Source organism: Psammomys obesus, unplaced genomic scaffold, assembly GCF_907164565.1.
Source record: "Psammomys obesus unplaced genomic scaffold, mPsaObe1.curated_primary_1811, whole genome shotgun sequence".
NCBI classification, from domain to species: domain Eukaryota; kingdom Metazoa; phylum Chordata; class Mammalia; order Rodentia; family Muridae; genus Psammomys; species Psammomys obesus.
The window spans coordinates 3,064,901-3,090,657 of NW_026591816.1; the positions used below are offsets into that span (position 1 = coordinate 3,064,901).

At 39.4% G+C, this 25,757-nt stretch overlaps 1 protein-coding gene across 1 annotated transcript in view; it reads left to right on the plus strand.

Moving 5' to 3' along the window:
- The window catches only part of Tafa2 (TAFA chemokine like family member 2), a 501,221-nt gene that overhangs the window by 294,918 nt on the left and 180,546 nt on the right, over positions 1-25,757 (plus strand). The gene's annotated exons all lie outside the window — the stretch shown is intronic.

The window sequence follows — 25,757 nt, forward strand, 5'->3', positions numbered from 1 at the left end:
GCAAGTGTCCTTTCTGTGTACTTGAGCCTCTTCTGGGTCTATGCCTAGGAGGAACTTCAACACTTTTTAAAAACAAAACAAGGTTTGGTTCTGGGAGGGAGCATTGCCAGCCACATGAGAAAAGAGTCCATCTCATCTATAGCACACATATACCTATGCACGTTTTCAGTTACTTAATAATGAACCCTTTTCGGACATCCTGATTCTTATTTTCCCTCCTCCTCCTTCTGTGTTTACCTCCCTCTACTCTCCCTAAAGAGTGCCCTCTTTTCCATTTTCCTGATCAGATCACTTGTGCTCTGCTATTCCCCTCTTCATTGTTCCCCAACTCCCTTCCCCCCCCACCCAGGTAATGGTCCCTTTGTCTTTTTTGGTTTCTGCAGTTACTCCAGGCTTTGTACTCACAACTGAAGATTTGGAACTAGGCACCTTCCATGAGTGAGGACATGCGCAGTTTGTCTTCCTGACTGTGACTTACCTGACCTTCAACTCTTGATCAACCGATCCTTTTAATGTGATCTTTCAAAAGATGCAAGTCAAAACATGTTGCTCACCCCACTGGCTCAAAGCTTTCTTCACTTTGGTTCACCAGTTGCGTCATACTACAGCTGGGACAAACCCTAGTTCCCAGGCACATGCGCAGCTGCACGTGCATGCGTGTGCATGGGTGCAGCACCAAGGTCAACCTTGCTTTCAAGAGCGAGTCCATCATCTCCCTGGAGCTCACCCAGTAGTCTAGGCTGGCTGGTCGGCAAGCCTGAATCTTCTGGTTTGCCCACCGTCTCAGAGCTGGAATGACTGATATGCTTGTTCACAAACACGTCGCTGGATGAGCTGTCTTCCTACCGCCAGATTGTTCTCGGGGCTGACCCTGGGCAGTTACTTTCAGACTTGTGGTTATGTCTCCATTTTGCTTTCTCTGTTGCTATTCCTCCTCACCATGGTAATCTTCGCCACCTATAAGTGCTTTTTCATACCTGGCTCCTGTGGCGAATTCCTCTTTACTATCCCATCTGATTCTACTTTTTGCTTTCAGTCATTCGCTTGCTGTTGTCACATTGTCTTACTCGATATTTGTTTCTTTTCTTCAGGCACATGGATTTGACGAAGGGTGGAAGGCCTTTATGTCTTCTGTGGCTAACATTATTCACAGCTCCTAGAACAGGATGTACCAGGTGCTCATTGAATATTTGCTGACAGTTAAACTAGAACCATTTTACTTAAGCAATCAGTGCCTAAGATGGCATGAAAAGTTCCACAAATTACCCTTACCTGGATTTGGAAATAGTTATAGAATAGAAATGTTTCCACTCTTTTCCCCTCCCACTGGTTTATGCCGTGATGTTGAGGTGGACGCAGGGTGGTAAGGCAGCCTTCGGCACTGATGCAAGCACAGAGATGGCCTCTGCTGCTGGGAGCTCGTTGGTCTCTGGGGAGGAGGCTGGCATATTGTAGCCATCAGGATTCTGCAATGGGTTGTCTTTCAAAGTCAAATTCAGCCTGTCGCGAGGCGGAGAAAATGATTTATTGCCTGAAGAGATGGTAGATTAATAGTTCTGAAAAGCTGCGTGCTAACCCGCCGTGGGCTAGTCATCTGGGCTGCCATTTAGGCCTCCTCCCTGTGATACACAGAAAGCTTACAAAGCAGCGTATTGGCTTAGCGCGCAGACATTTCCTCTGCCCCAGAACGGGCTTCCCGGTGAAGGATAACATTCATTAGCCCCTTTAGACAATGTGGCCTGTGAAAACAGACCCGCGTCTTTATCTTCCACCTTTCTCTCAGTCAGTGTCACTGGGAGGAGCTGTGATGCATGAAGCAGGAAGAGATTGATTTTCCTCAAGGTACACGGCACCCAGAGTAATGAGAGTGGCAAATTACCTACTCACTGAGCAAACATGACAGGAATGTCATAGAGCAAATTTATCTTTATGCACACACACCAGAGTCACATGGGTGGGAGTTCCATAAAGTTACCCAGGCTCTGGAAGGTATCTCTCTAAACCACCACCTTGCATCAGGAATCTAACACTCAGCAAAGCTGTGTCATAGCAGCCCACCCCCACAAATGTTCTACTGAATAATGTAATACTCACAGTACTGTAAGAAATAGGATAAATTGTGGTGCCATTTCCAAATGAGAGTCTTCAACTCTCACAGGCTATTTCTGGTGTTCATCTTGGATTTTGTGGCAGCGAAACATAAAATATCTACTTTAATAGAGTAAAAGAAATAGAGTGATTTATCCTAGTCATCGTGGGCCTTTAGAACCCTCATTTGGTAATGGAAAAAAATCAGTGGGTGATAGAGAAGCAGCTGATTTTTCTACATATAGGCAGCCTAGTGCAGAGACCACACAATCTTCTCAGAACTCTTAGGCATACAGAAAATTTCAAATTACATAGAAGGGTATGGTGACAATATTTTGTTAAATCACTTAAAGATTTCCAATATAATGGTAGGTACAATTTTCTTTTTGAAAGCATTTTTTGATGCTTTTAGCTGTAACTGCTTTAAAAACATCAAAACCACTAATTTTGTTTTGTTAGTTACTTCTGGTTTTAGCAAGCAGTTTTAGGTTTGGAATCTCCCTTTCCTGTTTGGGACTCGTTTTCTGATTGATTATTAATCATTCAGTTTTTTGAGATGGATTTACACTCACAGTTCAGGAAACAGAGATCAAAGGAGTGAGCTAGATTTTCAAGCAAATCCTTCCTTATAAAATGGATTTTAGAATGTAAAATAAGTCCAGAGAAAATGAGCCGTAGTAAGTTTAGTCATGGGGCTGAGCCACAGGGATCAGGACAGAATACGTTCTGTTGTTTTTATTTTTGAGATAGGGTTTGGCTATTCAGTCAAGGCTATCCTCAAACTCTTGGTTCACAGAAGAATCAATTCTGAAGTGTTGTCTACCTTAGGTGTTCTGTCATCAGAGTCTTGACTGTGATGTCTAACAGGGTACGCCTACTTCCAGAATTTATAAAACAACAGTGACAATCTTTTTAACTTCGTTTTTTGGGACAACAGAATTGACACATTTCCTGTGTGTCATGAATCATCCTAGGTGCCTTTGGTACTCACACTCACAGGGATAGAGTTCAGCATTAGCTCCAGTCTGCATACAAGGAGGCTCATGGATGCCAAATAACTCCCTAGGCCACACAGCTAGTTTGTAATCAAGGCCAGCCCAGTGGTGCTGTAAGTTCCTCTGTCCTTGTGATCCCTGACACTCCCATGGGAAGTTAAAGCTCTGTACTGGGGAAGGTCAGGGTTGGAGAAGCTTTTGCTAAAAATACCTGGATCCACAGGTTAGAATGAGATATGCGCTGTGAAATTTGTTACACACCTCTTTATACAGTGCTTCACATGGTATAGAGTGGAATTTAGGTGTTCATTTCTAAAACCTACTCACTGAGAATCTGGACAGACCCATACCTCTGCTCCCTCTGAGATTATCTTTATATGCATCTTTTGGTCCTTTTCTGCCCACACAATTCTTGCCATACGTGGGGGTGCCTACTTTCCCTTCTGAGTCTTTTTCTCTACTTGATCTTTTTAAGTGCAATCTCTCACTGAATTTTTGAAGAGAAATTGCATCCTTTAAAAGCTTTGCAGAATGGGAGTTGTTACAGCCCTTGTTATCCTTGCTGTTTGTAGGAGGATGCAATTCTGATTGTTTCCTTCTAGTCTGAGCGCTCTGCGTTCTTTCCCATGTGGTGTGTGCTCCTTCAGGCTGCAGTTAAGTCTGAATTTACTTTCAATGGAAAGAATCCGGACTGGGGTCAGAGCCAACAAAAAAGTGCCCCATTTATGAGAAATGTGATGTCTCCCAGCTCCAACTGTAAAGAGACATTTTGGTTTTATTGTGCCATCTCCTTGACTGCTGTGTGAGAGACATTTCTAATAGCAATTAGCTCACATTTAAGTTTGTATGTCACACATCAGTCTAAGTGCCTTGTCTGTCTTAAGTAATTTAGTAACAGACTTGATCGGATTAGGTAGGAAGTAAGTAACGTTGTCTGCGTTTAACTTTCCCAGAGGTAGTCAGTTCTGAAGCAGATCTAATGCTTCAGGCCTCCTACTGAGCCAGTACCGATACAGGTGGGCTGTGCTGAAGGTAGAGGGGTAGTTGTGTGTGAATTCAGCTATTCCTGGAATTGAGAGGCAGGGGGAGAGTCTCCTTGGATGACTACTAGTGGAACTCAACATCACACTCGCTGTGTTCTTTGTTGGATGTGGTAGCCCACCTGTATATTTTAGTTGGGCACCTGTTGATGTCAAATCCTGTTGATATTAAATCCTGCTGCCCTAAGAACTTGTGCTTTAACATAGTTGATCGTCACAGCCCTTTGTGAAGCATTTTCTCATAGTTTAATGCATTGAGGTATTTGTTATTTTTTTCTATTGGCCCAAAGTTAATGAATATCAAAACTATGGCTTGAATGAAGGAACTCTGGCTTCTAAGTTACCAGTAGTTTATATGACCATTGCCTTGTAAGTGTCCAATGAGGTATTTACAATTACAGCTCCATACCTTGCCAGTGCATGAACCATTCCTTTTCATTCTTTACTACTTTAGGTGCCTGTAAAAGCTAACAGTATAAAAACAAGAAAAACTAAGAACCATTTTCTTTTGATGTAGATTTCTTTGTATTAGTTTCAAGTGATTAGTAGTAGCATCAGATGCAGAGGAAGGCACAGAGGAGGTCTATGCATTGAGAGCTGAATGCAAGGATCAGGCTCAGCATAGATGAGAAAGATGGACCTCGTAGTCAAAGCAAGGATGGTATCCAGGTGATAAGGAGAATGAAAAATTAGTTGGGGACAGAAGAGTTGCACATGGGCATTCAGAGGAGATTGTGAAGGGATAGCTTAAAAGCAGAACTCAGTTTTGGGGTCAGTAGTCTAGAAGATAGCAAGCAAAAGTAGTTCTTCCAAGAACTCCCAGGAGGAGGAAGACATGGTAGCAAAGTGGTGAGAACAAGGTACCACATGAAAGCAAGCTTGTCGAATGCAGTGAGTGTCTTAGCTACAGACTCAGACCAGACCTCTTTATTTCTTCATGTTAATACAAGAATGAAGCTAATACGTGGAGGAATGTGTGGTGCTCGCAGAGGGGGAGACAAGTCTTGTCTTTGAAAGAGTGCTTTCTTTCCCTTTGTCGGGAAGAAGGAAGCCTCGTCCATGCCTTCTCTTACGTAGTGAGCACTTTTACGTGGATATTAGACATACAATATAGGACGATCATGCTAAAGTCTGTTCACCTAAGGAAGCTAATCAAGAAGGAGCACCCTGGGTAAGATGCTCAATCCCCATTCAAAAAGACAAATGGGATGGACATTGGAAGAGGGAGAAAACAGAGAACTAGACAGGAGCCTATCACAAAGGGCCTCTGAAATACTCCACCCAGCAGGGTACCAAAGCATATGCTGAGATACATAGCCAAACACTTTGGGCAGAGTGCAGGGAATCTTATGAAAGAAGAGGGAGCTAGAAAGACTTGGAACAGGAGCTCCACAAGGAGAGCAACAGAACCAAAAAAATCTGGGCACAGGGGCCTTTTCTGAGACTGATACTCCAAACAAGGACTGTGCATGGAGATAACCTAGAACCCCTGCACAGAAGTAGCCCAAGGAAGTTCAGTATCCAGGAGGGTTCCCCAATAATAGGACCAGGGACCATCTCTGACATGAACTCATTGGCTAGCTCCTTGATCACCTCCACCTGAGTGGGGAGCAGACTTACCAGTCCACAGAGGAAGACAAAGATGCCAGTCCTGATGAGACCTGATAGACTAGGGTCAGATGGAAGGGGAAGACGACCTCCCCTATCATTGGACTGGGGGAGGGGCATAGGAGAAGAAGAGGGAGGATGGGATTGGGAGGGGATAAGGAAGGGGGCTACAGCTGGGATACAAAGTGAATAAACTGTAAATAAAAAAAATATAAAACAGTGATGAGCATTTGTGACAGCTATGAAGGCATGTGAAGATTCAGCCATCCTCTCTCTTTGTTGTATGTATAGGTTTGCTTTTGGTTGGTTCTTGTGGTTGAGTAAAGACATCCCATTCACAAGACTAAAAAAGATATGAAAAGGGGAGAAGAATCATGTTGTCCCCCATATTTCAAAAAAGTGTGAAATATGGGCTAATTAGATATGGACTAATTATGATCAGGTTTCTGATCTGAACATAGGAGAGTATGATGGTCAGCTTTATTCTTTATACCTGAAGGCAAAAAAAATTAATCCACAGTGAAGAGAACAGCAAAGGTGAACTGAGGGGGAAGACACATGTTCCTTAGACAGCTCACAAATTGGATAATATCTCTAGGTACATTAAAACTTAATCATATTATCATCCGCATTTGAGGTTATACAGTGTGGTGTCAGCAGATGGTGTCAAGGGTTCTGTGAACTCGATTATTTCTGCACAATTATCAGTACAGAAGGTGTGGAACTATGAAGCTGGAATGAAAGAGGAATAAAGCTGTGTTGTGCCCCACATTGTTTTCTTTGTATTTCTGTGCAAAACAGTAAGAACCAGGCAAGCAGTGATCTCCTAAAATATGTCTCATCTGTGCATGGCACGCCTGCTAATGCTAATCACACCATAGTGTGATTCTACCACATGGGAAAAGGACTGAGGGGTTCCTAATCAGGGGCTCTGGAGATGGTTCATCACTTGAGAGTGGCACTTGACAACTCTTTGCGCTCAATTTTCTTACTGTGATGATATAAGCAAAAGCATCACACTGTCTTGGACTGTAAGTGTGAGATGGCTTTGTCTACTCTAGAGAGTTTCATGGCTATTTGAAACTATTTTCATGCTACCTAAAATAAAATCAGAGAAGTTGATTCAGTATGTGTTGTTTCTTTTTTCAATAAAGAAATTTGTTTTAATTTCATAATAGAAAGAAAGAAAAATCAGAGAGGAATTAGGCATCAGGCTTGAAGTCATTTTGTTTCTCTTATCTCCTTTACCTTTGTTACTAATTATTTTGAGGGTTTTTTAATTTTATTTTTTCTTTCTTCTTTCACTCAATTTCTCCTACACTGTTCTTTTATAACACTCTCCATCCTACTAAAACATATACATGATAGTACAAATACAGTAAGGACACACATGTTCTAGTAGCATGCACAAACACATACACACACAGGTATACAAGGTAGGGAGAAGAAGATAAAGAAAGAGAAAATTCTTTTCTGCTTTTTGACAGGACTGAAGTTTGTAGAAAAGGCTAGCTGAGACTCATAGAAATACTCCTGTTTCAGCTTCCAAAATGGTGAAATTGTAAGTATGAGCTACCACGCTGAATTTAGGTAGCATTTTTGTTTTCTTTTGTATATAGACGGTGGCCCATTATGACCCATAAATGGTTTAGTGAAGACTACACACAAAAATATAAACTTTGTATTTACTTGATTGAAGGATTTTTCCACATAGTTTATTTATTTTCAAGGTAGTCTTACAAAGAGATGAATTTTGAGAAATATAGCTCCTTTAGCACCAAGAAAACCGTTCATCAGGATCCTGCTAAAAGAGACCTAATATTGATGTTTGAAACAGATATTGTGCAAAGAACCAAAAACTGTTGCTTACTTACCCCAATAGATATTAGCAATACTATAATGAGCTTGCATGAGATGCATTACTTGTTGACTTACTTTCTTTGGTAGTGTCTGATACTTAGATGATAGGAAGATGTGTGCAGATTTTGTACATTTAAGCTGGCATCCTTTGCTGGTTATCCTCTCAATACCTGCTATATGTTAAGGTTAAACACTGTTTTGGCTGTGGACATTCTTGGTATTCTAAGTCTGATTATATGAACAGAATTATTTTTTTTACTTTTTATTGTAGAGTGAACCAAATAAGACCACATGTCCTTCACAATGCTTGCATATTCCATGCTCCCCCAATACTCTTCCTCTGAGTTGAAATGTTTCCTTTATCCTATTATACCTTACCTATTTCAGGTTTAGTTCAATTACTTCCTACTTTAACTATGAAGTCAGTGTTTACTCCTTGATGTCAAGGACAGTGTGAGGCTGTTTCCCACAATAGTGGAGTATCTGCTACTCTGATAAATGTCTCCTACTCTGAATTTCTTCAATAGAGTTTGAGAGGGTGTTAGCGTTTGACTGTTTTATTTTATAGATAGAAAATGGGTTTGAGTAGTGCTATGGACTTGAGTGAAGACACGTAGAGAATGAAAATTGGCTCCATATGCTAGAATTCTGTGAATGCACTTTTGACCTTCAGAATTCTTACCTATTCAGTAGTTATTTGGCTTATATGATCCTATAAACCTCACTTTTCTTTATGATGAGACCTCTGAAGGAAAGGAGAATTGCTGGCTTGGGACTTCTGACAATGCCCATCCCCATTTGGATTTTGCATAAAACAATAGCTTTTAAAACAAGTATATGTGGTTTTACTTTAAGCTAAATGCTGAGAAAGCAGCTGCGTTTCCCTTAAGCTTTCCTGATAATAAGCATGTGAGCAGAGCTTCTGCTTTGTAATTGCTAGCTTCTAGTGTCACGTGCACGTTAAGTAATACTTGGTCTGTGTGATTCCAGACTCTGCCTTCCTAAATTTAATTTAGATAATATACCATTATACTCTTTTCCCTGTGGAAATTAATGGTAAACAAGTAATATATTATCACACACTCTTAGCCCAAAGCCTTTCTGTTTTGTAAATCATCGTCAAACCTCAAATTAAGAAGTACTAACAGACTCCATGTATTCAGAGGTCTTACCCGTCATTATCATGGCTATGTTATCAGCTTTATAGTAACAGTAAATGTTGACTAGCATTTATTGTAGCTCAGTGTTGCTTGTATTTTTCTGTGTGCTGAAAGTATGACTAGGAATATAACCTGTAAGACACTTTGAGACTGATTACCATGTTTATTTGAAAAAGAGGTGGTTGTGGCAAGTGCTGTCACCTTTACTTTATGATATGACTCAGGGGAGGCTCAGAAGGACCATCTGCAAAAGCAGACAATTCAAGTCAGTTTCGAATCCAAGTGTTCTCTCTTTGAGGCCTTTGCTGGATTTGTGATCACATGGCAGGCATAGGACGTGCAAATGCTGTAACACTGGCCATGCTGCATAGGAAGGCAGCAGTGCTGTGCTGGGTGACTAGCATTCGAAAGATCATACCATCACGGAAACAATGAGCTGGGTGATAAAGTCTTAATTTGAGGTTGTTCTTTAAACCGCACATCAGAAGAAAAGCTAAATGCATCCATTTTATTCCCAATTTGCTTTCTTTGCCTCTGTTTCCCAGCTTGTTTGAACCACAAGCTATTTAAGGCTTCAAACTTTACCACAGGCTTCTGAATATCCTTTTGTACTGGCAGTTTTTGTTCCCAACAGCTGAAAAGAGCCAGCTGACTCCTTTGGTATTTTTATACATTGCCCTTTATTGTTTTTCTCCAGTGTTTTCCACCCCACACCCAACCCCAGATGCTGTGATTGCTACTTCTGGGGGGAGACATCTGTTTTGCAGAAGGACCCTTTCTTTCTTCCACTCTCAATTATATTTTTTACATATCCTACTGACGGATGAAGTGGGAAAGGAACTGCTCTTGCCACTGCAGGAGCAAATGCGTGTTCTTTAGCCTCTGGACTCCCCCATGAAGCATTTGTTAAGCTTATAGAAGTGCATTATATGTCTTCTGAGTTAAGGACTTTAACATAAACACTATGCCCAGCTATAGGATATTAAAGTATGGTTTGAATTCCATAAGTCTGAGCACAAAGTCCAGTGAGGATGAAGACACATTAGAGGAAAAAAATAAGTTGATAATGGTCATTTTGTCTTTGAATGAGCTCTCCCTATCTTTTTTTTTTTTTTTTACTTTTTTTTAAATTTTTTCTTAATTACACTTTATTCATTTTGTCTCCCTATCTTTTTTATTTCTTTTTTCTTACTTGATCCAAGTCAGGGTATAGATAGCTCATGATTAAACAGTGCTGCCAACTCCATGAATCTAATAGATTAGCTCTGAGGCCACATACTATGTCCATAGACAGTAGTTGGCATGTGCATTTCCTAAAATCAAGACTAACTATGAATGCTGATAAAGGAGATATTTCAGAGATGATACTGTACCTCTGGCTCTTTATGGAAACTAGAGTCTATGGCATCTCTGTGTTTCCTTTTTCTCAATGCTGTCAGTGGTCTGGAACTGAGTAGATTCTACAGTACATGGGGACTGGGCCCTCTGACATGTTCTTCACTTGCTCAGCTCCTAGTGGCCTCATTATATATCAGTAAAGTATTTTAACACTCAATGTAGTTTCATATAGGTAAATATTTAGCCAAAGTTATACCCAGTATAACGTGCCTCCTTTTGAGAGTAATCCCCACAACACTGTAAGCATATTTTTCCATAAACCTGGGTCAAGTTTATTAGGACTTATTTTAAAGCATTCTGTTTTATGGTATGGAAAACTGGTTATCACAATTGTTGTTTTCATTATCATATGTGGATAAGAAGATCTAGAAGTTTTGAGCTCTGGCTTGCTCTGACTGCTGCTGACCTTGTACAAGTTGCTTTCTTTTTCTCAGCCTGTTTCTTCATCTCTGTAAGGGGGTGTCTGCCAGTCTCATGGTCATAGACATCAGATACGGTCATGGATGTGAGGACATTTAATATACCATATGGCACTGTGCAAGGCAAAGAGAGCTTTAGCATATGGTTTCTCAAGGAGCTTGGAGTCTGTTTACAGACTCAGGACTCAGATGTAATATAAATAACAGTTGAGAATATCCTACTCCCTACAAGAAGAGGAGAGATTAAATGTTACCAGAAAACATGCAATCTGTCAGGGTCACCAAACTCAAAATCCAAAAGCACATCTAACCTTTCTTCTACTATCAATTTATTATTATTAATTTCACACATACTTTCACTTGTACACATTCTGTGATAAAAATATTATACCATAAAGGTAAAAAGTTTTTCAATCCTCATACAGAAAGGCAAAGGGGATGGACATCAGAAGAGGGAGAAAACAGTCAACAGGACAGGAACCTACCACAGAGAGCCATTGAAAGGCTCTACTCAGTAGGGTATCAAAGCAGATACTGAGACTCATAACCAAACTTTGGGTAGAGTGCAGGGAATTTTATGAAAAGAAGGGGAGATAAGAAGACAAAAAATTCTGGGCACAGGGGTCTTTTCTGATACTGATACTCCAACCAAGGACCATGCATGGAGATAACCTAGAAACTCTGCACAGATGTAGCCCATGGCAGCTCAGTGTCCAAGTGAGTTCCCTAGTAATGGGAACAGGAACTGTCTCTGACATGAACTCAGTGGCTGGCTCTTTGATCACCTCCCCCTGATGGGAGAGCAGCCTTACCAGCCCACAGAGGAAGACAATGCAGCCAGTCCTGATAAGACTTAATAGGCTATGGTCAGAAGGAAGGGGAGGAGGACCTCCCCTATCAGTGGACTTGAGGGAGGAGCATGGGAAGAGAAGAGGGAGGGAGGATGGGATTGGGAGGAGATGAGGGAGGGGCTACAGCAGGAATACAAAGTGAATAAACTGTGATTTATAAAAATATAAATAAATTTTTAAAACTGAAAAAAGATAAGTTTTGAAATAGATTACTAAATTTTCTATTCTAATAGCAGTTTTTATTCTAGTAGAACAGTATGAAATAAAAATAAACATACAGACAAGCAGTTTGATTTCATGTGCTATCACATGTCACTAAGAACATAATACAGGCTCTGTGGTAGAGCCAATGAGCACAGAAGCTCATCACCACTGTTACTGTTTGTATGTTGTGGCAAACACACATGAAATCCACCTCTTCACTACATCAAAGTTAAGTTTTTCTGAACTGTAGTGGTATCTGGCATTGTGGTTTTCTGTAACATTTTCCATGATATGCTTTGAATCCTTGTCCCCAGCAATTCACTTAAGAGGATATATATTTGGAGGAAATAAGGTCAGTAGGTTTTCAGCAAATAGGAGATGACAATGGCTGTAGTTTAGACCCATCATTCCTGTGCCCCTAATGTAGGGCTTCCCTCCACTCAGGGTGTTCTTTGGAACATTTCTCTAAAATAGACTCAAGTAAAAATAGGCTTTCACTGTCACCTGGAGACGTAATTTCACCATCTAATAAATCTCACCGTTGAAAAAAGTCTCTAAATTGTACTTTTAACCAGTTAAGGACTGTGCCACACTGTAAGTGCCTGTTGGTAAAAAGGACCCCACATCAAAGGAGCCCACTTCTACACACAAGGCAAACACTAGAAAGCAGTAGCTGATGGAAAAGTGAAAGTGGAATGAGTGGAGAGTATATGTGATTGATTTTATTCATAAGAAGAAGTCCCAGATATTGGAAAATAAAAAGATTCCAAAAGGGGCTCAAATCTCGCTGCAAAAGGAATAAGCCAGAAAGCAATATATTAGAAGCTGACTGCTGACAGAGGTTTAGAACAGTGGTTGCTGCTTTGATTCTTAATCAGCTGGATTCTCAGTTGCTTAAGCTATTAAGTGAAAGCTGAGTATAGCACTTTGCTATATTAAAATCGTATAATGTCCCACTTTTCTCTGAAAAGCGTCTTATTAAGATAGGTGGAGTTATGTGCAAATATTGAACACATCTGAGGAGAGGTGTGGAATGGAATTATGAAGGTGCGCGGACACCTGCTCCACGGTCGCTCTCTCGCTGGCGTGATAGAGAAACGCTGCGCCAGAAGTTAGTGGTGGCAAATGGAAAGAAAACTTTGTTCAAGCTATTTAAATTTAAAATTGTATTTATTTATTTTTCTGGAGCGATTGAAAAAGAGGGGCATCTATAATGCCATGGCAAGTGCTGGGATATTAGAAGGAAATCTATGGGAGCTGGTTTTCTCTTTCTACGTGGGTTCCATGGCCTCCAGTTCCAGTAGAGAGATGTGAGAGCAAGTACCTTTACCCCCTTAGAGAGCATATCAGCTGTGTTTAAACAGACTTGTTAGAAAGAAAGTGGTGAACTTGTTCAAACATTCTTTTCTTGGCCCTCTTTCTGCAATTTTTCTTTGAGGGATGAATGGCGCTATTTATTTCTTTTTCAGCAGATGCAGACTTGTTTATTCCCAGAAGAGGGAGCGCATTATGTAGCTTTGGGCGACCAATCAGGTTTCTCCACATAATCTCTGAACCTGCCATTGGTTGTTTGTCTCTGGGCAGACTCCAAGTCAGGTCACAGACTAAGGAAGCCTGACTGCTTCCTTAGTCTCATCAGTGGAAGCTGCCTCAAGCCCTGAGCACTACTGGCCCTTGTCCGGGGATGCCCACAAACTATAATATAATGTGGTAAAATCAGCATTTCTTACCCCCCCCACTACAAGTTATTTTCTTTTTATTTTCTATTATTTTTTAAAAAAATTAATTATCATTTATTACAATTTATTTAAATTGTATCCCAGCTGTAGTCACCTCCCTTGTCTCCTTCCAATCCCACCCTCCTTCCCTCTCCTTTCTCCCCCTCTGCCCCTCCCCTAGTCCACTAGTCTTTCTCCATTCCATCTGACCCTAGCTTATCAGGTCTCACCAGGACTGGATGTATTGTCTTCTACTGTGGCCTGGCAAGGCTTCACCCCTACCCCCACTCAAGGGGAGGTTATCAGAAAGCCTGTCACTAAGTTCATGCCAGAGAAAGCCCCTGTTCTCCTATTAGGGAACCCACTTAAAGACTGAGTCTATGGGCTACATCTGAGCCAGGGTTTTAGTTCCTCCCTGTGCTTTGTTCTTGGTTGGGGTATCAGTTTTTGCAGGTCCCCCAGGGCTCAGTGTTTTTTGGCTCTGTTGATCTTCTTTTGGAGCTCTTGTTCCCTCCAGGTCTTTCTGTCTCCTCCTTATTTTATAAGATTCCCTGCACTCTGCCCAAAGTCTGGCTATGAGTCTCAGCCTCTGCTTGGATACCTCTATCAGTAGAGTCTTTCAGAGGCTGTCTGTTAGGCTCCTGTCCTGTTCCTTGTCTTCTCCTGCTTCCAATGTCTGTGGCATTTGTCCTTCCGAATGAGGATTGAGCATCTTACCTAGGGTCTTCCTTGTTGTTTCGTTTCCTTTAGAGTATGGATTTTAGTATATTTATCCTACATTATATGTCTAATACCCACTTATAAGTGAGTACATACTATGTGTGTCTTTCTGCTTCTGGATACCTCACTCAGATGATCTTTTCTAGTTCCCACCATTTGCCTGCAAATTTCATGATTTCTATGTTTTTAATTGCTGAGTAATATTCCATTGTGTAAAAGTACCACAGTGTCTGTATCCATTCCTCATTTGAGGGACATCTTGGTTGTTTCCAGCTTCTGGCTATTACAAATAAAGCTGCTATGAACATGGTTGGGCAAATGTCCTTGTTGTACAGTTGAGCATATCTTGGACATATGGAATGAAGCATATTTCAACATGTGTCTGCCATTACCCTTTGCATGACTTTCTCGGTTGAATTTATTTGTTAGTTCTTTGACAATTTCATGCATGCATATACTACATTCAGATTGCGCATGCTCTCCTTGTTCATTTCCCTTCCACTCCTTTGGCTTTGTTTTGTAGAATATTTAGTGCAACTAGGGCCATATGTGTGACCATTGCCTTGAGACTATCCACTGGAACCTGGTTACGTCACCACTGGCTGAGTAAATGAAGTCAATGACTCCTTTCCCTCAGAATCACTCAGTAAGAAACTATTCAGCAACTAGGGGTAGGTTTCCCGAGCCCCTCTTCCAACCATGCCTGGCTACTGATGGGACTTTTCTTGTTCAGACCCAGTGAAATATTTATAGTTCTTGCATGTTCACAGTTGCGGTAGCTGTGTACTGCCTAAAAGATAGCATCTGTCCCTCCTCCCTATCTTCTAGTTCTTCTATCACTGCGGTGTTTCCTTGTCCTTTGTGGGGATGCTGTACATGTCTTGTTTAGGGCTGAGAATACAGTCATTCACTTGTTCTCTATACATTGTACAGCCAGAAGTCTCTGCATTCAACACAGTTCACTAGAAAGAGTCTTGTCCCTCTGATTAAGGCTGAAAGTGGTAGCTGTCTGTGTATATAAGTATGTATATTTAGAAGGTTGTTTCATGCTTTGTCAATTTAATTAAACAACAAAATTAATTTCTTCCCTAGTGTCTAGTGACCTCCCCTGACATGGGCTTCCGATGCCTTTATGTTACAAGGTGTAGAGTCTCTCTTTGGAATGGGCCTCAAGTCTAATCAGAGAGTGCTTGGTTATCCTTCATAATTAATTTTGATGGTAAAGCTCAAATATGTTAATGTTAAGGCTTCTAAGGGAATGGATATATACATTAAGTCCTCCGGGGTTTACATTTTCACTGATCTCTGATGAGCCTCTGTGTTGAGCATTGTTCATCATGAGAGTGGTTTATTGGTAAAGGTATTTTTGTGTGTTGAATATAGGCCATTAACTGGTTATTGTTCAAGGGACATTGGCCATATTGACTAAACAATGAGAATAATTATTATATTCATTGCTGTAACTACAGTTTAAGTGAATATCCTTTCTGGAACATACATTTTATTTGATCTAACAGCCTTTAAGTTTTTACCATCATTTTCATTCATCCTTTTACTGCTTTGCTAGGAGGAAGGGATGGAATGGAGCAAAGTTTTTCTGCGAAGTTTTCCATTTTCTAACAGAACAGAAACACACACACACACACAAACGTTCTTAAGTAGTTCCAGTAGTAACAGAGTGGAGAAAATGTAGGGCTGATTTCATTACCATGAATTCTTTGGTTTAATAACTAGAAATATTTTGTTCTCAAAAATGAAATAAAATACTTTGCTTTGAAGCCTTATATTGGACTTAGGTTCTTGTGCAGGCCTATTTGTGTTTTTACCACATAGGATCACCAAGTTAAATGATAGGTTTTTGATTTGGTGACCTATGCGAGAGAACATATAGTGGGAGGGTTTGTTTTCTTATTCTTTTTAATGATGTTCCACTGAAAAGCTGTGAAATGTTGTCATAGTAGCATCATCCACGAACGGATGCTTGGCAGATAATGTGTGTCCACACAGCTCCTGTCTGTCTCCTACCACCAATTTATAGTCATATTTCCAGGTAGCATCATTGCTGTGTGCTTAAGAGGCATGATAAATGTGAAATTTTCTAATTGTTAGACTTTTTTTGTAGTTGTGATAGTACAAAAGATCAAATATATAATGAGGTTTTGTTGTGTCTGCATTTCAATTACATATTTTTCTTTAAAAATATTGTCAAGATTTTGACAGCAGCCATACATTTTATATTAAATTATTTAAAGCAGGATTATTTTTAAAATAGTTCTCATACAGTTTAAATTTCAGCTCAGTCAAACTAAGATGCACTCACGGGTTTTTTTATGTCATGTATTTCTTGCTATAGTGGTTTTCTATGAAATATCATTTTCTTTTTTTTTTTTTTTTTTTTTTTTTTTTTGGTCATTTGGTGAAACCTCCCCATCTGTGTGTCTCATTGAAAGCAACAGATTTGAATTGTGGAAGCAACAGTTAATGTTCTGTTTCTTAAATCAGTGAACAAGAATTAAGACTGAGTCACTGAATACAAAACAAGAATGCAGAGAAGTATTGTAGCTTAGGGTTAATACGGAGAAGTGAAAAGAGACAGGTAGTTTAAATCTGATGGATGACTGACCTCAAACTACCTAAAACCACTGGAAAGGACTAAAACACATCACCTTATCATGAAAGAATGAAGGGCATATGCTTAATGTAGCTTGTTTATGTTTTACCATGGAAATAGATAAATATATGAATTCATTATTCTGTATTGAATAAAGGAGTTTTTCTAAAGTAGTCTCAATGACTGTCCTGTTATTAACAGTTGTAGATTGCTTACTGCGTGTTAAGATTTGAGTTGAAGAGCAAGGGTGAGGTGAGGCCAGGTTGCAATAAGAAGTTTCTGCTTGACTGCAAGAATTCAAGAGAGATTTGAAAAGATGATCGTAGTTTTGAGTCAAGGCTGCAGGAGAAGGAATGACGAGATGGAGTCAGTGCAAAAGGTCACCTGTTGAGAACAGTGCTACAATTACTGCAAAAAGCCTCGTCTTCTGCACTATGTCAGAGCAGTGTCACAAGTAACAACCACATCTTCGTTGGATGGCCCCAAACTTCATCAATTCTTCATCTTTGGATGCTGAGGAAGATACTGAAAATACGTAATTGTGACTCGAAGAGAAGGCCATTTGGAAGTTTCTTTGAAAAACTGTGTTAGGAGAAGGTTTTAATGGAAACAAACAAACAAACAAACAAACAAACAAACAAAAAACTTCCTAAAGAAAAGTTAAACTTCAGCAAGGTCATGAAGCACTTTTGAAACCAGTTGACAACACTTAATATAAAGAGACAGGAAAACGGTTTTCAGAAACATCCCATTGCATCAAATGATTGTTCTTTTCCTGGATGCTGAGAGGCTAAATCTGGAAACGGTTTTGTAGTCCAGCCTCTGAGACCCATTAGACTCTGTTCAGAAGGATTTGGAGCAGAAAAGAAACTCCATGTTGAAATGGACCATTTATGTGATTACCAGTGACATCCCATCTTCAAAAAAAAAGTTTCTTATAAAAAGTAAGCAGAAGAAGAGGAAGAGGGCAGTGTTGAAGGTACTTCTAGAAAGAATAAGAGAAAAAGCCAAGAGTTGATCTATTGCTCCAGGCATGTCACCTGCAATGCAGAAATGTCTAAAAATCTCTGAGGAACAAGAGTTGTTGACAAGAGTGAAGACACAGTAAGAGGTAGTAAAGATGGGGAAAAAGAATGAAGCATTCAGAAAGAGCGCTCTTGCAGGGGCAGGGTAATATTTTAAGAAATCCATGAGCCAGATCCCCAAAGTGGTTGACTTTCATTTCCTCAAGGTTAGTGAAGCAAGCAGCATCCCAAGAACTAGGAAGAATATAAAGAAGTGAACTTCATGCCTGAACTGTGACAGAATCCTTCATTTCCTCATACAGTGACTAGAGAATGTACTGTCATTCAGTCTTTTAGCCTCACCAAAGAAAAGAAAAGAACATTTGATGAAACAGTTTCTACATGCATGCCACTTGCATAGCAGGCTGAAGCCTTCCACAGATATCGTCTGAGGGAAAAGAAGACAGAGTTCATTCTGTTACCCTCCAGATTTGTGACTAAGATCCCATGAGACCCCCCCCCCCAACTCCCAAACTGCAAATCAAACCTTGCTCAAGGCCTGTGACCTGCAGGAGCATAGCAGAATAGGAGTGTGAGGAGTTCAAGAAACTATAGCCAAAAACATTCAAAGCCTGGAAACTTGATCCCAGAATTCTTGAAAATGGACCATCATTCCCAAGAAACTAGCTGTGAAACAACCTAACTAGAGTGTTGGTTTTGATTTGAGAAATGAATATGGGAGTGAAACTCAAAGAAGAAATCAATGAAAACTTTGAATTTTACTGCAGACCCCAAATTTTTAACATCTTGCATCCCCCAATTCAACAGATTTTCCATTAAAGAACAAAAGAGATGAGGAAGAGGATGGACAAGTAGTGAGAAGAACCCAAGACGTGTGACACTAAGGGAGCTCTGTACCCCATCCCCTCATCCCAGAGGGTGGGCGATGTCTAATTGTCCTTTCTCTTTTCATTTTCAAAGAAAACAAAAGGTTGGTTACAGAAGGAAACAATGAAAGAAATGAAGAAAGGGGAAGTGTTCAAGTTCATAGCACTCTCCCTGCCCTGTTTTAACACCATTATTCTGCCAAAGGGAGGAACTATATGATGAGCCTCTCTCTCCCTGGAAACTGATAAAAGAAATGCCCAGAAGGTCCAGATGTGGAAGCTGTAGCTGGTAGAAAAATTGAAGCTGCAGAAGGAAGGGGCTTGCCTTAAGCCTCATCTGTCCATTGTCAAGTCTCAGGAGCCTCCTTTCTCATGAAAGAGTGAAAACTAGTTGTTGAGAAACTTTTTGGTGCTCCAGTTCAGGGCCTTTGAACTGAGCACCTAGAAGAGGGCCAAGGAACCGTGGGAATAAGAAAAGAGAATGGCTGAAATGGAAGGCTGGAGAATGCAGCACTTTTAATGTTCCTCCCATTTTTAGCTATTGTTTTGCATTCTGCCTTGTAAGTTTTTACAAGGATAATTTTTTAAAATGTAGCTTAGTTCTTGATCTATGATTAAAGCACATGTGCTTTCAAAATGATTTCTCTGTGACTTTAATTCTTAGATCATTCCTAGGAAGAATTTTGTAGTTTAGGCATTATTATTTATAGCATAAAAAACTCAATGCTGACTCTGTGTTAGATGCTTCACACTCTTTGTGTTTATTATTTACAACCATCTTACCAACACATAATAGCATTTATGCATTCCATATGTGGTCACCAGGGTCCAAGTTGTTAAGCAAACTTGACAAATTCATTTAACTACTCTGTCTTGGGGCCTAGGATTACATTTAAGTAAGTATTTCTGACTTTTATACCTACCCTCTGAGGGACGGACCTTTGGAGAAAGAGTAACACCTCACATATGTTCTTTTAAGTTCAAATGCCACACAATCTCCTATTTATTATAGTGACATTTTCTGAGAAAATAGATGCTATTCCATCATACAGATAGGGAAGGAGCACAAGGGTCTCAGTTGCAGAAGCAGATGAGCAGCAATGCAGCTCATCCTTGATCATTTTAGATGTCTTTCTTATACTACAATATATCTTAGATGGCTTCATTTCTTATTGTAGTTTTTTGTGTCTGGTTTGAATATTAGAGCTCGGAACCTTAGAATATTATATACTTTTGGAGATATCATTTAAATGATAATACATTTCTTTCCCATAGCATTTCAACCTGTATGTGGCAAAAGCATTACAGAAATCTGACAGTTCTGTCTATGTGCTGCTAGGAATAAATCAATAGTTTTCCTGTGCCCACCAAAATTGCAGTATTGTGAAGAAATGAATAAAACTATATAAGATAGTTTCATCATGAGACATTAATATAGCAACTTTTCTAAGAATTTGAAACAACTGTTTCAATCCGATGTGTTGTAAAGTATGGTTTAAAATGCTACATTGTGTTGATGGATGTATGATACAGATTGAAAAAAATGACTAGTGATAGAAAACTGATGAAAGTTAGACCACCCTACTTCTGGATGATACAGTAAACCTGGTAGAGTTAAAATTCTTTGTGAATTTATTATTATGTGTTCTTATGCTTTCACCTTGAGCACACTCTTGTACTTATAAAATTACAACTAAGATATTTTTTGTGATTATGTGTTGTACACATGTGGATTTGTGTGGGAGCATGTGCGTGTGAGCTCAGCTGTCTGTTGAGGACAGAAGAAGGCGTCACATGCCTGGAGCTGGAGTTGTAGGTGACTGGGAGCTGTCCACTGTGAGTGCGGGGAAGTGAGCCTTGCTCCTCTGTAAGAGCACAGATCTACTTCTCTAGAGTGCCTTGTGCCTTAACATCCATCTATATCTATTTCACATCTATCATCCATCTATTTGTCTCTATCTTTCTGTGTATGTCAAATGTATCTATTATATGTATTTAAATACTAAGGGAGAATTTGTGGTAGATATCAGCATGTTTCTTGAAGGACAGACCTGGTCTATTGGCATCTCTTCATCTTCTTTTTTGTGCTTCACCTTTTATTATCCACCAATATATCTATACAATTTTTTTCACCCTCCTACTTGGTATCTTGAAGTCTCTGATACAGGTGATGTTCTAGTTGTTTGAGCAGTAACTCGTAGATAAAATTTCTGCCTACAAAGAAAATATATTTTAACAGAAAAAGAAGAAAACACACATGTAAACAAATATGTAGATAAATGAATTGGATTAATTCAGATTATAAAAGTACAAAATATACTGTAGGACTTTGGAAGAAAGAGCCTGCAGGTGGTTTCCTGGAGTCTTCGGGGACAAGGTTGCCAGAAAGTGATCTCTAGGGAGGTGATTATGAGAAGAAGAATACTACACAAAAACTGAACCAGACTCTACAAGGCAGAGCAAAGGTTTAGATGAAGATTTGGCCTAAGTTGGGACAAGAGTCTAAGTTCGTGTAAGCTCAGAAATGTTACCCAAGGTTAGAGAGGCTGAGCGGGGACATGGTGCGGCTTTCTTGTCAGCAGGTAACTTGTATTTTACTCTCCCTCCTCTGAGTGGGTAAACTCCAGATTTTAAATCCATGCTGTGGTGGTGTAACACGATTAGCATTGTATAAATTCCGTTCTGGTCTCTAGAAGGAGGTCACATGTCTTATTAATGGATGCAGTCTATTCTAAGGGCACATTGCCATGGTAAGTTTGCTTATCAGAGTCTATGCCATTGTTTGAACAGTGGATCAGTACAGAGAAATGTTATAAGTAGACGTTTAAATATTTTGTCATATGTGATATTTATTTCTGCAGAAATAGTAACAGCCAAGATGAGGCTGGGTGGTTGACCCAGGTTCCAGATTCTACTTTTACACTGTCCTTCATTTTTACATTATCTTTGTAGAACAATTAAATGTACTTTCTGTTTACATGAGGAATTTATTTTTCTCATAGCAAAGCAGGGTTTAAACTCTTGCTTAATTACAAATCATGTATTTTTCTTATGGGAGGGAGTGGAAAGGCTTCAAAAAAATGTCTCACTCTCAGTAACTTAACTGAAACATGTAGCATGGAGGGGAAGGATGAGAGACAGTCAGATTTGTCTTCCCTCCAGCTTGGACAGCTTTTCACTTCAGCATCCTTCACCGCCAAGGTTACCATTTCTCATTTATCCCACACCCCCCATGTTTCCCTGCAAGCTGCTGCTGCTCAGGCAGCAGGGTCAAGGTTTCATCTTCTGTGTGCTTTACCCATTACCTTGCAGTTTCTGTTCCCTTGGTTTTTGTGGTTGGCAATTCACTGCAATTTTGCTGTTTTTGTAGATGAATGTGACAATTCTAATTTGTGGTAGAACACTTTAACTTGAGATCTGGTGGGTAGAAAATAGCAAAAAAGGATTCCTCCTCTACCCTCTTACAAAAGTGAGAAGAAATGTCTCTCTCAGCTTTTTTCTTCTTTGCTATTGTCCGTTTGTCAAAAATTATTAATTGCTCCATTACACCAATTTTTCAAATTTGATTTTTAGTTAAAATTAGAAGAAAGTTAGAAAGATGAGTTATCACTCTTTTTCTTCTTTTCAGTTTGTCTCTTCCAATTTCTGTGTCACTTCTCACTTTCTTCCAATTTGTCACATATTAATTGCATGCTAAATAGATGATTGATATACATTTGCTTTCTCCTTGTGTCAACAACTTAACAACTACAGAGTATGTTTTGCTAAACGGTTTTTCTAACATTCAACAAATATGAACTTACCATTTATTAAACCAGAAATTGGATCACACCATGCATATTCACTGCTTCTGTACATATAATTCTTATATTAGAGTAGATTGAGATACACAAATGGGTTGTAATGTGGTATAGTGAATGGCCACAGTTGAAAAGGATATTCAATATTGAATAATTCCTGTAGGAGGAATTCTAACCCGTATGAAGGTAAATTAGTCATTTAAAGGATTGTGAGAGTTTCTGGGAATGGATGGTAGGTTCCAGCTGGCATGAAGTGAGATTTTGGTGAAGGCTACTGAGAAAATTTTGGAGAGTTAACATTCAGGTTATGGATATGTGTGGATAGAGAGATGGGAAAGACCATAAGACTAGAGACAGAAAAGACTGCTAAGGACTACAGCTTTTTCTTTTTCTTTTTCCTGAATCTAGAGAATCACACAAAGCTTTTAAGCAAGGGGCTGCATTATAGCTACTTCTTTTCTAAGACATAGAGACAGGATTATACTTAGTATTATTTAATAAAACACTGCATATTGCAAATATAGCTGGGAAAGTTCAGATAGCCACTTTAAGCATGTAGTGCAAGGGTTGCTGTATGGTAGGAAAACGAGGATGGTCAGATACACTCTTAAGCGTGTGCATGTGCATGTGTGTGTGTGGGGGGTACTGTATGGTAGGAAATAAAGCTTCCACCCTATGGCCAGTGAGAAATTTGGGTGGTCTGATTTGTAGCGTCATAGTAAAGTAAGTTAAGCAAGTAATGTAAGAGATATAAAGGGGATAAGATTGATTGGACAGAAATATTGATGATATGAGAGGGAGAAGATAGTATTGTTACAGATTTTCAAATGCTGACCTGCATTCTCCACATGTCTACTTACCAACTATCTCTTCTGTCATCTCGTGTGGTGGGTACACAACTGTATGGGGGAAATGCTGGGCCGTTGACCTTCTAACAGAGGCCATTTGTATCAGCAAAGCTATTATCAAGAATTAGGCTAAACAACTCTTCCTGTCAAATGAATTTTGTGCCTTATTATGTTGCATGATGAATGGAGCCATTACATTGTGGGATAGGATGTAGAAGGGGAGGCATTGTGGTTGAACAAAACAAAGCCAAATCAAGAGAGCTGGGAGAAACAAAAGCAATAGAATTAAAAACTAAGCATGTTGTTTACTGAGAGTGCATTGGGCCAGATTTTTATTATGGCTCAGAGTTTCTCTAAACGACTTCTCAATGACCTTAGTAATCTATGCTACTATGTTACTCTGTAAAATGATAGTTCTGGAAAATGCCTGAAAGAGGGCTTATTTAACCATATGCCTCTTAAAAACTTTATTCAACAATAAACTTCCTAAATTTATTGAATCCAGAATTTTACAAATATATTTTCCCACTCGTCTTTCACTAACACTGTGTTGGCATTGTGTGGAGCTGGTGCTGTGGGGAGTCACAATTAAGGAAATGTCATTCTAATGGGTGTCAAGTATTTGTTGGTGCTTACTAAACATTGACCATCTGCTGTGAGGTATCAGCTAGTAGATGGACTCTTTCATTTAGTCTTCATACCAGTTATCCTAATTATGATCACTACTATTAAAAACTTTACCTTACTGCCAATGAAAATATAGTTATTAGGCAATTTATTCAAACTCATATTCCCAACAAACAAAAACTTGATTTTAGACCCAGTGACCAAATTTCAATGTTCAAATATTTCTCCCTTTGTATGTTATCTTTGACATGTGTCATGGGTGTGCCACATATATTACATAAATATACCATTGTATAGTAGAAGAACGTTAAGCAGATTACCCGAACAGTTACTGGAGGAACTATAGACACAGATTTAAAATAACCAAAGTTATATAAGTGTGGCTGTGTTATTTATTTGTCCTGTTGCTGTAACATAATGCCTGCAAAAGCAAATTGCAGGAAAGAAGGTTTATTTTGACTCATCATTCAGGACTACCATCCATGATGGCAAGAAAGTCACAAAGCAGAAACTGGAAGCTTCTTATTATATCACTTCTTCGGTCAGAAAACAGAGAATGATAAGTCTTCTTGTTCAGATGGCTTTCTTCTTTTTAAGTCTGAGATCCAAGCTGATGAAATGTTACCACATAAAGTTAAGATAAATCTTGGAACCTCAATTAATCTAATCTAGATAAACCCTCATAGTCATGTCAGAGTCTTTTGTCCTAGGTGATTCTGCAAAGAAGACAATATTAACCATTACATTCACACTCTGGAGCCCAGAGCATGGATTCAAACCTCAATGTTTGGGGATCAATGCTTTTAATCCTTTGAACCTCCTTTTCCAGCATATAATGTATATACTCTTCCACGCTAAGAAGTATTAAGAAATAACCATACTAAAGCCAGCTATTTCTATGCATTTCTTCATGTAAAAATGCTATGAATTGTATGCTCATATTTGTTCATGGATTTGAAGATGAATTATTTTAGAGGTAAAGCTGTGAGGAAAGAGTAATTCAGTGACCTTAATGGGGTAGAAGAGCCAAGCATGGCCAGGAAAGAACCCAGAAAGTTGTTAGATGAAAGACAGAGCAGAGAATGGGGTGCCAGCAAAGCTGAGTTCAATACAGGATCTCAATTGGAAAGGTACTGGGGCAGATGTGTATTTTGTTCTTCCTTGTAAATGCATCCACGTGGAATCTACTCACTTTGGTTCTGGTTTTACCTAACCGTTGTCGGTGAGGCAAACAAGGATTAAATAAGGGTTTTAGAAGTATGTCATTCTCAGCCGGGTGTGGTGGTGCATACCTTTGATCCCAGCACTCTGGGAGGCAGTGGTAGGTGTATCTCTGTGAGTTCAAGGTCAGCCTGATTTACAAAGTGAGTTCAGGACAGCCAGAGCTACATAGAGGCACCCTGTCTTGAAAAACAAACAGAAAAGCAAACAAACAAACAGACAAGAAGAATTGTGTCGTTCTGGCTTTGAATATTTACTCTGTCTTTAAATGTGACCTTAAGAAAATTTCCAAATTGTATCAGCTACAAAATGTAAGAGGAAAAGAGACAGTCTCTCAAATGAACTCCTTGCCTCCTCCTTGATCACTTCTCTCTGGTGAGGTGACCTAGCCAACCCACAGAGGAAGAGGATCCAGGCAGTCCTGGTGGGACCTGATAGGCTGGGGTCAGACAGTAGCTGAGGAGGACTTCCCCTATCAGTGTACTGACTAAGGGAGAGGGATAAGGGAGGAAGAGGGAGAGAGGTTGGGACCAGAATACAAAGTGAATAAGTTGTAAATAATAATAATGATGATGATGATAAAAAAATTATCTGTCACCACCCCCAAATTGAAATGACTTTATTCTGGGTAGAATTCATTTAAACCTTAACTATTTATTTATTTATTTATTTATTTATTTATTTATTTATTTATTTAT